Source organism: Prionailurus bengalensis, chromosome E2 (genome assembly GCF_016509475.1).
Source record: "Prionailurus bengalensis isolate Pbe53 chromosome E2, Fcat_Pben_1.1_paternal_pri, whole genome shotgun sequence".
NCBI lineage: Eukaryota > Metazoa > Chordata > Mammalia > Carnivora > Felidae > Prionailurus > Prionailurus bengalensis.
The window spans coordinates 27047356-27053355 of record NC_057352.1 but is presented as its reverse complement, the minus strand read 5'-3'; the positions used below and the strand labels follow the sequence as shown (position 1 = coordinate 27053355).

General features: G+C 47.7%; 1 protein-coding gene across 2 annotated transcripts in view; it reads left to right on the top strand.

Moving 5' to 3' along the window:
• The first annotated feature begins 1390 nt into the window (after window positions 1-1390).
• Window positions 1391-6000, top strand: part of SIAH1 (siah E3 ubiquitin protein ligase 1) — a 31496-nt gene continuing 26886 nt past the window's right edge. Inside the window, exon 1 of one of the 2 annotated variants that reach the window (XM_043599146.1) lies at window positions 1391-1711. The gene's annotated coding sequence lies outside the window, so the exon portion shown is untranslated. The remainder of the gene's footprint in view (window positions 1712-6000) is intronic. The other variant, XM_043599147.1, reaches the window with a different exon arrangement.

Here is a 6000-nt window from a genome sequence, read left to right as displayed (position 1 = left end):
GTAAGATTAATATTTGTGTACCTCATTAGATTGTATGCACTCCATGAATGCAGGGCTAGTGTCTCTATTCTCAGAACTATTCCACTGCATCTGTCATTGATGGAATGAATGATTGAAGAATAAATGAGTTAATGTCTTCCTGACTAGGTAAGCTCCATGCATTCTAAGCACAGTGTATGACAGAACATATTAGAATCACTATGTAAATACTTATTGTTGAATAAATGAATGATATAACATATCAATAACTGCACATAACTCACCCAAAGTTCTTCATCTGACTTTTGGGCTTTGGGGACAAGCATAACAGAAGTATATTAGTATTATAGCTTGCAGCTAAGAACATGTGGTCTTTTACTTTCCCAACCTCAAGAAACACTGGATGTGATAATGGTTCCATAGAAAGAGAGTAGCCACAATAAGTATTAGGTTGAAAACAGAAGTAGAGGTATCAACACACAACAGTCTACAAATTTGTTGAGGGAAGCCAGAAATTAGCAGCTTGCACCAGTACCTAAAATAACTGTCTTTGGCTTTCGATCTGAAACTTTCAGTTTGTTCTCAGTAAAGTGATTGCATAAAAACTTACCATTCCTAAAGCTTTCCTATTAGTGAGGAGTTTGGAGATAATGGGGAGACTACTCCCTGGATATTTTCTAATACCCCATGTAAAAAGTACCTTCTTAGTTTTCGTATAGAATAGTATTTTTATGGAGCATCTTATATGGAAACCCAGTTTGTAAATGTCTCAGACACTGGCGTTTGCTCAGATATATGCATCGTACCCATCAAAGAACGGTTAATGACTTTTCATTTTTTATTTAAAAAGAAATGCAGTCCCATGAGTGGGACTTCCAGATGAGGAGACACATGGGGAAAGGCGTGCTTTCCACACTACCCACTTTTCAGCTAAAATAAGCCTTTGAAACTCATCCGGGTTTTGCTGAAGAGCTGCTCAAACCAAAGGGAGGGGCTTGGACTTCTTGTTTAGGGGTGGGGTCCCGGTCGGTGGGCGCTGCAGCCGGCTTCTTTTCCTTTGGCAAAGAGTGGAGTTGGGAAGGGTCGGTGGAGGCACTGCGTGAAACCAGCAAACCCGACAGGAGGGGCGGTAAATAGGGGCGAGGGTGCGGGACTACCCCTTGGGCCGCGCGCGAAACAAAGCCCCGCGGGGGACGCTCGACCACGCGGCAGGCAAGCGCTAGCTTCCTCCGGGCGGAGACGGTTGCGGGCGAGAGCGTGACGTGCCCGCGTTTGTCGGGCGCGAGCTGTTAGTAGCAGCAACGGTAACCGAGCAGCCAGAGCGCCAACCGCCACCCTCGGAGACCCGCACCACGATGCCCACGCAGCTCGCCGCCGGCCGGACGAGTGCCTCTGCGCCTGCGCGCCCGCGGGAAGCCCCGCCCCCTCCGGGCTGCCGGCGCGCGGGGCCGCGCCTCCTCATGGCGGCCGCCGCAGTGTGTGGTATTTAGCGGGGGCGCGCGGCGGGCTCGAGGACGCGCGAAACGACGGCGGCGGCGGCGGCGGCGGCCAGGGGGGAGCCGGGACAGCCGTTGCGGGGCGCGCTCTCGAGCGGCGGCGGCGGCCCAGGGTGTCCCGTCGGTGCCGGCACGGGGAAGAGGCGGTGGCACTGCCCGCGGTGGCGGGAGTTCGCGGCAGCGACGGAGCGCGTTTGAGCCAGGACCGGGGTCCGAGGCGCGCTCTCCGCCCACAGGTAAGTGGGGCCTGGCCTGGAGGGAGGAGCCGGCCGCGAGGGGCTCTCCGGGAGGAGGACGCCCAGGCCCGGTAATGGCGGCGGGCGGGAAGGGCGGCGGGGCCGGGTCGCGCCACTCGGGCGGGGGCGCGGGTAGCCCCTGGCGCCGGGCGCCTTTGTCTCGGCCAGAGCCCGGCCGCTCGGCCGAGCGCCGCCCCCCGCCCCTCCCCTCCCCTGCTCGGCCCAGCCCGCCGTCGCGAGCCGGCTCGCCCCCGCCCCCGGCGCCCCGGGCCCGGCAGGCCCGCCGTGGGGGTCGGCCCCGCGCGGTCGGGCGAGGGCGGGGAAGGGCCTCCTGGCCGCCCGGCCCGGCCCCCCTGCTCCCGGGAGGCGGGCCTGGCGGGGGGAGGCGCCGGGCGCTCCCCGCGCCCCGGTGCCGGCCTTTGTTGTCAAGGGTCCCGGGGTGTGCGGCCAACATGGCGGAGGTCAGCTGAGTGCGGGCAGTGGCCGGCCCTTCGCTCCGGCCCCTCCCCGTGCCGCTCTGGGCCCGGGGGCCGGCCGGGGCGACTTGGCCGTCCTTGGCCTCCTCTGCCTGCCCGCGACCCCGGGAGCGGCCGTCCCCAATGGCGCTGCGCTCTTGCTCCCGCTCCCGGCCTGAGCCTTCATTGTGCGGTGGGAAGAATGCAGCCTCCTCCCTTGTTTATGTCTTTAGAGAGGAGATCGCGTGAACGGCTTGCCAGGGAAGCCCTAGTTTTTATTGTAAACCTTGGTTTTCCTAGGCTTCATTTTTCGGGTAGTTTGGGGGCCTTTCTTGAGTCTCTGAGATTATAACTTAGGAATGTGGGAAACCTGGGTCACAGTGTTGCGTAGGTTTTTCTTTTCTCCATTCCTGGAAAGATTCAGAATTTGTTTGCTCTGACATCCAGAGAAGTCCCAGTTTGTGTGTTCAGAAAATCAGATTGTGTAGCTGATTTGTCAAAGTCACAGAAGCCGTGAGTCTGGATATAGGGCAGCGATCAGACTGCCTGTTCTAGCAGTTGAACATTTACCATTTCCAGATAAGCGGCTGTCAAGGGTAAATTGTTAACTCTTTAAAGCAGTTGAATGTTGGGAGCACAGACTCGGAAGTCGTACTGCCAGCTTTGGTTCCATCCTGTCCCACCCGTTTGTGACCTTGGGCAAGATGCTTAACCTCTCTGTGCTTGATTTTCCTTATCTGCAAAATGGGTGTAATGACAGTATGTACGTCCAGTAGGATTGTTGGGAGAGTTGATAAGATGATAATAGGTGAAGGGCTTAGAGCAGTGGGGTTGCTGCTTGGGCTCTTGTTCTTTAATAATTAATGAGTTCATTTTGGCATGATGGATATGTTGGAAGTACACAGACCAAAATATGTGAGCTCACATTGTACGTTGTTAGTGCTTTGGTTTTTATTTTACTGCATTTTTTTAGTTGCACAAAATGAACAGAGGTTTAGATAGTAAATTGACAGGCACTCTGAGATAGTGGCATTTGGAAATTTATATAGTAAGGAATTTGGATAGGTCTTGTGTGGTCTGGAATTATAAAAAAAAAAAACAAAAACAAAGTGCTTAAGTGAGGTTTCCTTTTAGCACTTTCACATTTATGGATCAGTTCACTTCCAAAGGCTTGTGTTAACTAACTTGGAAGAGTGGAATAACGAATCCTTTTGAATGTTAGGTGTCTATGGTGTTACCATCCCTTTTAGACATAAGGGAAGAGCAAAGGGTAGTATGGTTATAAATGTAATGGTCTGGGGGCGCCTGGGTGGCTCAGTCAGTTAAGTGTCCGACTTCGGCTCAGGTCATGATCTGAAGGTTCATGAGTTCCAGCCCCGTGTCGGGCTCTGTGCCGACAGCTCAGCCTGCTTCAGATTCAGTGTCTCCCTCTCTCTCTGCCCCTCCCCTGCTCACTCTCTGTCTCTCTCAAAAATAAATAAAGATTAAAAAAAATTTTTTTTTTTAATGTAATGGTCTGGTAATTTTATCACGGAAATATTGCTTCAAATTGTGGAGGAGAGGATATTGGTAGCTGTTAGGAGAACTTTATGATAAGTACATTTTGAGACTTAAAGTGGATTATACAAATTGTGTAATTTTTCATTCTGGAAATTACAGAAACTTGTGATTTGGAATGGTTAAGTGGCAACCCTAAAGTTAGTTTTGCCAAAATCTTTTCTTAGGTATATTATAGAATTGGTTCAGGTGCCCCCTGTTGGGATTTTTTCAGCATAATTTAGTAACATTTATTAATATTTCAAACTGAAGTACAGTATAATTAATAGATGTTGAACTTTTCAGGATAAGTAGTACACAAACTACAAATTCAGAAACAAACTTAATTCACTTTGTTCATTCTGAGCTTTGGGAAGCTCTTACAAACCTGATGTAGAGCAATATTCTTTAATTTCTGTAATTATATTATAATTAGGCTAAAGTTAATTGATATTACAAAGGAAATATTTAGCCAAGACAGCAGTGACATAATGTGAAGACTAGGATTTTATTTTCAGTATATACGGTGTTCTGAAAACAAGTCTTACATAACCTTGCAAAGTGACCCCTTAAATTGTGTTTTAAAGCTTTGATTTATTCAGTTTCCAAAAGATTGGAGGTTTTTCTTTTTTTGCTTAAAGAGATGTTACGGACTTTTGGTTATGACTATGGAATTTCTGTACACGTGTTGTAAATGTGTAAATTCTGAATATTTTTGATATACACCACCTTACAAATAATATATGAAAGCCTCAGACTTCCCATCCCACCCTGCCTCCTTCTTCCCCGCAAAACCAACTGGAGTTATTTTTTTCACTTTATAGTAATATGATCCTTAATCATTTCTTTTTTTTTTAAAGTTTATTTATTTTTGGGACAGAGAGAGACAGAGCATGAACGGGGGAGGGGCAGAGAGAGAGGGAGACACAGAATCGGAAACAGGCTCCAGGCTCTGAGCCATCCGCCCAGAGCCTGACGCGGGGCTCGAACTCCCGGACCGCAAGATCGTGACCTGGCTGAAGTCGGACGCTCAACCGACTGCGCCACCCAGGCGCCCCAGATCCTTAATCATTTCTTTTAAATAGTGTTTTTTCTAATGCCCTTTAAATTATTTGGTTTTCCATGGCTGTGGCTATAGTTATTAGAGCACCTGATGCATAAGGGCAAAATTGTGTTTTGTATTCCTATCTCCTCAGTGCCTAACACTCAATACTTATTTGTTTCCTGACCTACTCCTATCTATAATGCTGATAACCCATGTATTATCCTCTTGCCTGCAGGTAATTTTTTTTAATGAAATTTTTTTTAGAGCAGTTTTGCGTTCAGAGCAAAATTGAATAGAAGGTACAGAGATTTCCCATATTCACCCAGCCCCAGTGATATCCTTCCCCATTATCAACATCCACCACCAGAATGGTATATTTGTTACAATATGATCTACCTACATTGGCACATCACTATCACCCAAAGTCCATGGTTCAGTCTTGGTGTTCTGTATTAGGAGTTTTGACAGATGTATACTGAGTGCTGTGTATTCACCACTGTAGTGTACAGAAGAACAGTTTCTTTGCCCTAAAAATCCTCTCTGCTCCACCCACTCATTCATCCCTCCCCCAAGCTGATCTTTTTACTGTCCCCATAGTTTTGCCTTTTCCAGAATGTTGTATAATTGGAATCATACAGCATGTAGCCTTTTCAGATTGGCTTCTTTCACTTGGTAGGATGCATTGAAGGTTCTTCCATGTCTTTTCATGGCTTGATAGCTCAGTTCTTTTTAGCACTAAATAATATTCACTGTCTGGTTGTACCACTTCATCCATTCACCTACCAGAGGACAACATCTTGGTTGATTGCAAATGTTGGCATTTATGAATAAAGCTGCTATAAACACCCTGTCAACTCCTTTGGGTAAATAGTAAGCCACAGGATTGCTGAATCTTATGGTAAGAGTATGTTTAGTTTTGTAAGAAATCTCCAAAGTGCCTTTTATAGTTGCATTTGCACCAGCAGTGAATGAGAGTTCCTGTTGCTCCACATGCCCACCAGCATTTGGCGGTGTTGGTGTTCTGCATTTTGTCTGTTCTCCTAGATGTGTAGTGGTATCATCTTGTTCTGATTTGCATTTCCCTGATGACCGGTGATGTGGAGCACCTTTTCATATGCCCATTTGCCATCTGTATATCTTTGGTTAGGTGTCTCTTAAGGTATTTGGCCCGTTTTTAGTTGGGGTTGTTAATTTTATTGTTGAGTTTCAAGAGTTCTTTGTGTATTTTGGATAACAGTCCTTTATCAGATAAA